The sequence below is a fragment of the Somniosus microcephalus genome, chromosome 1, assembly GCF_052327205.1.
Source record: "Somniosus microcephalus isolate GS21.2 chromosome 1, FLI_Smic_1.0, whole genome shotgun sequence".
Taxonomy (NCBI): Eukaryota; Metazoa; Chordata; class Chondrichthyes; order Squaliformes; family Somniosidae; genus Somniosus; species Somniosus microcephalus.
Window position 1 is genome coordinate 286029571 of NC_140987.1, and position 7376 is coordinate 286036946.

At 54.2% G+C, this 7376-nt stretch overlaps 1 protein-coding gene across 3 annotated transcripts in view; it reads right to left on the bottom strand.

Moving 5' to 3' along the window:
• The window catches only part of dnah6 (dynein, axonemal, heavy chain 6), a 1317984-nt gene extending 1315724 nt beyond the window's left edge, over nt 1-2260 (bottom strand). For all 3 annotated transcript variants that reach the window (XM_085993638.1, XM_085993630.1, XM_085993647.1), the window contains exon 1: nt 2142-2260. The gene's annotated coding sequence lies outside the window, so the exon portion shown is untranslated. The remainder of the gene's footprint in view (nt 1-2141) is intronic.
• Between the last annotated feature and the right edge of the window lie 5116 nt (nt 2261-7376).

Here is a 7376-nt window from a genome sequence, read left to right on the forward strand (position 1 = left end):
GAGTGAGGGAGGGGGGAGTGAGGGGGGGGGAGTGAGGGAGGGGGGGAGGGGGGAGTGAGGGGGGGGGGGTGAGGGAGGGGGGAGGGGGGGAGTGAGGGAGGGGGGAGTGAGGGAGGGGGGAGGGGGGAGTGAGGGAGGGGGGGAGTGAGGGAGGGGGGAGGGGGGGAGTGAGGGGAGGGGGGGGAGGGGGGGGAGTGAGGGAGGGGGGGAGGGAGGGGAGGGAGTGAGGGAGGGAGGGGGGAGTGAGGGAGGGGGAGGGGGGGGAGTGGAGGGAGGGGGGAGGGGGGGGGAGTGAGGGAGGGGGGGAGGAGGGGGAGGAGTGAGGGAGGGGGAGGGGGGGAGTGAGGGAGGGGGAGGGGGGGGAGTGAGGGAGGGGGGGAGGGGGGGGGAGTGAGGGAGGGGGGGAGGGGGGGGGGAGTGAGGGAGGGGGGAGGGGGGGGAGTGAGGGAGGGGGGGGGAGGGGGGGGGGGAGTGAGGGAGGGGGGAGGGGGGGAAGTGAGGGGGGGGGGGAAGGGGAGGGAGGGGGGGGAGGGGGGGGGGAGGGGGGGGAGTGAGGGGAGGGGGGGGAGGGGGGGAGTGAGGGAGGGGGCGAGGGAGGGGGCGAGTGCGGGGGGGAGGGGGGGGAGGAGGGAGGGGGGAGGGGGGGGAGTGGGAGGGGGGGAGGGGGGAGTGAGGGGGGGGGAGTGAGGGAGGGGGGAGGGGGGGGAGGGAGGGGGGAGGGGGGGGAGGGGGGGAGTGAGGGGGGGGGGAGGGGGGGAGTGAGGGAGGGGGGAGGGGGGAGTGAGGAGGGGGGAGGGGGGAGTGAGGGAGGGGGGAGTGAGGGAGGGGGGAGTGAGGGAGGGGGGAGTGAGGGAGTGAGGGAGGGGGAGTGAGGGAGGGAGGGAGGGGGGAGTGAGGGAGGGGGGAGTGAGGGAGGGGGAGGGGGGAGTGAGGGAGGGGGGAGGGGGGGGAGTGGGGGGGGGGGGGAGTGAGGAGGGGGGAGGGGGGGGAGTGAGGGAGGGGGGAGTGGGGGAGTGAGGGAGGGGGAGGGGGGGAGTGAGGGAGGGGGGAGGGGGGGAGTGAGGGAGGGGGGAGGGGGGGAGTGAGGGAGGGGGGAGGGGGGGGAGTGAGGGAGGGGGGGAGGGGGGGAGTGAGGGAGGGGGGAGGGGGGGAGTGAGGGAGGGGGGAGGGGGGGAGTGAGGAGGGAGGGGGGGAGTGAGGGAGGGGGGAGTGAGGGAGGGGGGAGGGGGGGAGGGAGGGAGGGGGGAGGGGGGAGTGAGGGAGGGGGGGGGAGGGGGGGAGTGAGGGAGGGGGGGGGAGGGGGGGAGTGAGGGAGGGGGGAGGAGGGAGGGGGAGGAGGGAGGGGGGAGGGGGGGAGTGGGGAGGAGGGAGGGGGGAGGGTGAGGGAGGAGGGAGGGGGAGGGGGGAGTGAGGGAGGGGGCGAGTGAGGGGGGGGGATGTGAGGGAGGGGGGGGGGAGTGAGGGAGGAGGAGGGGGGAGTGAGGGAGGGGGGGGGAGGGGGGGGAGTGAGGAGGGGGGGGAGGGGGGGGAGAGGGGAGGGAGAGGGGGGGGAGAGGGGGAGGGAGGAGGGGGGGTGAGAGGGGAGGGAGGAGGGGAGGAGGGGAGGGAGGAGGGGGGGAGAGGAGGAGGAGGGGGGGAGAGGAGGGAGGAGGGGGAGAGGGGGGGGGAGAGGAGGGGGGGAGAGGAGGGAGGAGGGGGGGGAGAGGAGGGAGGAGGGGAGGGAGAGGAGGGGAGGGAGGAGAGGGGGAGGGAGGAGGGGGGGAGAGGGGGAGGAGGGGGTAGAGGGGGGGGGAAGGAGGGGGGGAGGGGGAGGGGGGAGTGAGGGGGGGAGTGAGGGGGAGGGGAGAGGAGGGAGGGGAGAGGAGGGGAGGGAGGGGAGAGGAGGGGGGGGAGGGAGGGGAGGGGGGGAGGGAGGGGAGGGGGAGGGAGGGGAGGGGAGGGATAGGACAGGGAGAGGACATGACAGGGAGAGGGGGGACACACAGGGGCAGGGAGACCAAGCGCCCCAAAATTGCCCTCGCAACGCGGGGCTCCCCAGCTAGTAATACAATAAAGACTCGAGAGCCGCCTGCAGATACTGGCACAGCCGGCTCACACAAAGCTCCTGTGTTGGTGTTGGTGTTGGTTTAAAGTGTACTCACACTCGCGGCTGTTTGGTTTGGCTTAACTCGGATTTTGCCCGGCGCTCTTCGCAGCTCCGTCTTCGGCTTGTTTTCCGTCTCCAGGCAACGGACCCAACTCCCTACCTTCCCAGCGCGCACCGCGCACCGCGCCGGCCCCGAGGTGAACCCCACAAGGCACCGCGGCTTGGTAGGCGGGGCCGGAATTCTGTGGCGGAGAACGAGCCGTGTGTGACGCAAAGCCGGATTCGGCGCGGGCTCGTACGTGACGCAAGGGCTTGGTGCTGGCTCGTGCGTGACGCAACGCCGGATTCGATGCTGGTCGGTGGTGACGTCATGGTTTTGTCTGACGGCAGGCCAGGACGGGTGCTGGGTCGAACACAAACTGTGGTCTTATCATGCATTGAACATATCCCACCTCCACAAGTAAGAAGCAACTTGGGTCCTGGAGTGCAATGCATCTGCTGAAATCCCCACCCAAGTGGACACGACATCGTGGTTGCTCCTCCAACGCCTCAATTTTAAAACTCTCCTCGTTTTCAAATCCCTCCATAGCCTTACCCCCCTCTCCCAATCTCTGTAATCTCCTCCAGCTCCACAACCCCCCCACACACCCAGATATCTGCGCTTCTCAAATTCTGGCCTCTTGTGCACCCGGATTTTCATCGCTCCACCATTGGTGGTCATGCCTTCAGCTGCCTATGCCCTAAGCTCTGGCATTCCCTCCCTAAGCCTCTCTACTTCTCTCTTTAAGACACTCCTTGAAGCGTACCCCTTTGACCAAGCTTTTGGTCATCCGCCCAAATATCTCCTTCTGTGGCTCAGTGTCAAATTTAGATGGTTTATCGCTCCTGTGAAGCGCCTTGGGATGTTTTAAAGGCGCTATATAAATGCGCGTTGCTGTTGCTAACACCACTCAGCCTCCACTCTTGCTGCCCGTCTTCCTCATCCTTACCTTATCCCCCTGTTTTCCCTCACCCAAATGCAATCTTCCTGCCACCCTCTAACCTTGCTTGGCCTAAATACTTCTCTTGGATCTTCACTCCCTATTAGCAACACCACAGGACTAGTAAACAGAAAAAAATGTAATAAATAAAATGAGATTCAAGCTTGGCAACTCTCCAAACCACATGATTTCCACCCATGATTATTATCAGAGGATTACAAGGTAGCAAATGTACCTTTATTCAAAAAAAGAGGAAATTACAACTAAGTACAATAAAGCTAGTGCATTTATCATCCGTAATGCAAAAAATGCTAGAATCCATCATCAGGGACAGAGTAAGTAAGCACTTGGAAAGATACAAGCTAATTCAGAAGCGTTAGCATGGTTTTGTGAAAGGTAGGTCATATCTAACTAACCTGTTAGGCTTCTTTGACAGTATCTGAGGTAGTGGATTGACGATGATTAACGGGTGTCGTTTCCACAGACTTTTCAGAAAGATACGATCCCACACGAGCAGGGTAGCTAAAATTGAGGCACAAGAAATTGCAGAAAGCCTAGTGACAAGGAAAGGAAACTAGTTGGAGGGTAGCAGGAACAGTTGAGATAAAAGAGACATTCTCAGATTGGCAGGTGTCTCAGGGATTTGTGCTGGGGCCGTAGCTTTTCATTATATTTAAATGACCCAGATTTAGAAATAATGGGGGAATATATTCAAGTTTGCAGGTGATACTAAGCTAGCAGGTATAGTGAACAGCAAATTATCAAAGGACATAGATGAATAACAACAATAACTCCTTTAATGTAAAAAAAAAATGCTTCAAGGCACTTCACAGAGGCGTGATCAAACAAAATGGATCTTGAACCAATAAAATATATTAGGAGTGGTTACCAAAAGCTTGGTCAAAGAAATGGATTTTAAGGAACCAAGGGGCATTACATAGATGAGGAAGAGGAGGGGCCAAGGATAGATTCTTGGGGAACTCCAGAGGTAACAGTGCAGAAACGGGAAGGAAAAACAATGCTGGCTACAATTGGATAAATAGGAATGGAGCTAAGAGCAGGCAGTCCCACTGATCTGGACAATGGAGGAGAGGCATTGGATGAGGGAAGTGTGGTCAATCATGTCAAGGGCTGCAGAGAGGATGAGAAGAGAAAATGCGCCACGGTTGGAATCATAATTACAGAGGATGTCATTTGATTTGGGCCGTTTCATTGCTGTGGTTGGGGTGGAAACTTGATTGGAATGGGTGGAACTATGACATGCAATAACAAAGTGAGTTACTACACTTTGGATGTAAAGATGGCAGATTGGAATATAATCTAGCTAGGGAAGTTTTGAGGGGGTCGATAAACAAAGGTATTTAAGGGCTCAGGGACATAATCAAAAACTAGCTCAGATACAAAAATAGATCGAAAAGACTTTTAGGGATATTAGGTTTCATCAAAAGCGGTTTAAAGTACAAAAAGCAAGGAAGTACTACTACAATTGCACATAGCGCTATTCAAAATAATAGCCTGGACTTTACATTGAGAATAATGCTCACCGTTATTATGGAGTAAATCTGACAGCAACTTCCGGAGTCTGCACATGCGCAGTTAAATGCGGAAATCCGGAAGTTGCTGACCGAGTTACCCTGCTTCTCTACAGACTGGACTATAACAGGACCTCACCGATAGACTTGGCATTGTAAATTCCTGTTAGGGCGTAAAGTTGCTGTACTTACCCACTGGTTACCCACAGCAGAAAATGTTAGGGCTGGTGCATTCAGGTGTAAGTGACTTTTTAACAGTTTTAAATACAGCCAAACAACCTCTCTGGCCCCATAAAAGCTAATTTTACAAGTGTGGAGTCTCATTTCTTTGGAATTTAATTAGTGTTGCAGATTTAATTTAATTGTTTTAAACTTTTTCTTTCTGTCTCTTTTATCTTTCTCTCTTAGAATCATAGAATGATTACAGCACAGAAGGAGGCCATTCGGCCCATCACGCCCATGCCAGCTCTCTGCAAGAGCACTTCAGCTGGTCCCACTCCCCCGCCCTTTCCCCGCAGCCCTGCAAATTCTTTCCTTCAGGTACTTATCCAATTCCCTGCCTCCACCACCCTCTCAAGCAGTGCATTCCAGATCACAACCACTCGCTGTGTAAGAAAGTTTTTCCTCATGTCGCCTTTGATTCTTCTGCCAATCACCTTAAATCTGTGTCCTCTGGTTCTCAGCCCTTCTGCCAATGGGAACAGTTTCTCTCTATCTACTCTGTCCAGACCCCTCATGATTTTGAACACATCTATCAAATCTCATCTCAACCTTCTCTGCTCCAAGGAGAACAATCCCAGCTTCTCCAGTCTATCCATGTAACTGAAGTCCCTCATCCCTGGGAACATTCTCGTAAATCTTTTCTGCACCCTCTCTAAGGCCTTCACATCCTTCCTAATCTTTCTTAATCCCATCTTTCTTTTCTTCTCTTTATTTTGCTTTCTGTACATGACTTAAACCTAATTTATACTTCCTGATTTAGACTCTGCGTGGCTCAGTGAGGATTCTTCAATCTGATTGGTTGAAGAGCCACGCTGTTGCTTTACCTGCTCACACACACGCCACAGATTCCCTGTATAGGGCGCCATGCTGGGTCAGACGCCTGATGACAGCAAGTTGCCGCTCCAAAGCCCACGCAAAGCCTGTGGGCAGCTGTCAGCGTAGTGAACGGCAAGGACTATTCCTTCACCGCTGACAGCAAAATACGGGCCATTGTGTTAAGTTTTGGGCATCCCAATTTAGGAAGTATATACAGTAAACTCATTCTTATCCGGCACCTATGGGACCAGGATGGTGCCAGTTGATGAAAAATTCTGGATAACAGAGGTATACCTACCACGGTGCTGCTTTTCCACTCACCATCACCACTGACTAACTCGGCCACCGCAGGAGGCTCGGACTTGACAAAACGAGTGCTGGATGGATTCGGCAAGATTACCGGTTATTGAGGTGTTGATTTGTATTGAGATGTATCTATTTTGCCGGTTATTAAAGTATTCCGGATGATAAAGTGCCGTTTAAACAAGAGTTTATTGCACTTGACTTGGAGATAGTACATGAGGATGATACCTGAGACAAAGAGACTGAGTTATGATGAGTGACTGGCTAAATTTGAGTTATATTCCTTCGAGATGAGAAGTTAAGGGGTGATCTCATCAAGGTGTTTAAAATAACTAAGGGAACTGACAGGATAGATAGGAACAACTTTTCCCTCTAGTAGTGGAATCCAAAATTAATGGACATAATCTTAGAATTCAAACTAAGCCAGTTAAAAACTAATCCAGGAAAAGCTGCTTCACACAAAGGGGAGTGTGCATGTGGAACACACAGCCCCAAAGGCTATAAGAACATAAGAATTAGGAGCAGGAGTAGGACATATGGCCTTTTGAGCCTGCTCCACCATTCAATAAGATCATCGCTGATCTTCGACCTCAAATCCACTTTCCCACCCAATCCTCATACCCCTGATTCCCCTAGAGTCCAAAAATCTATCTATCTCAGCCTTGAATATACTCAAAGACTCAGCATTCACAGCCCTCTGGGGTAGAGAATTCCAGAGATTCACAATCCTCTGAGTGAAGAAATTCTTCCTCATCTCAGTCTTAAATGGCTGACCCCTTATCCTGAGAATATGCCCCCTAGTTCTAGACACTCCAGCCAGGGGAAACAACCTCTCAGCATCGACCCTGTCGATCCCCTTCAGAATCTTGTATGTTTCAATAAGACCACCTCTCATTCTTCTAAACTGCAGAGTTTAGGCCCATTCTACACAATCTCTCCTCACAGGACAGCCCTCTCATCCCAGGGATCAATCTAGTGAACCTTCGTTGCAGCGCCTCCAAGGCAAGTATATCTTTCCTTAGATAAGGAGACCAAAACTATTGGTCCACAGTTAATTCCGGTCCGGCTTTTATGTGACGCCAGTCCCACACCAACGTGGTTGACTCTTTACTGCTCCCAGAAGTGGTCTAGCAAGCCATTAAATTGTATTAAACCGCTACAAATAATACCATACAGAGTGCAGCGGTGGAAGAAGAAGGCCCAGAACCACCTTCTCAGTGTAACTAGAAATTGGCAATAAATGCCAGACTTGCCAGCAATGCTGACATCCCAAGAAAGAATTTTGAAAAAGTTGGGAGGTTGAGAGTTAGCACACAGGCAGCCCCAACACTACAACAGGCTTCAGTCAGTAGGAAGTGCACCAGGCCAGATAAATCAGCAGGGCTGTAAAGAACTGCCAGCAGGACTGGGATCAAAATACCACCAGTGCAAAGTTGT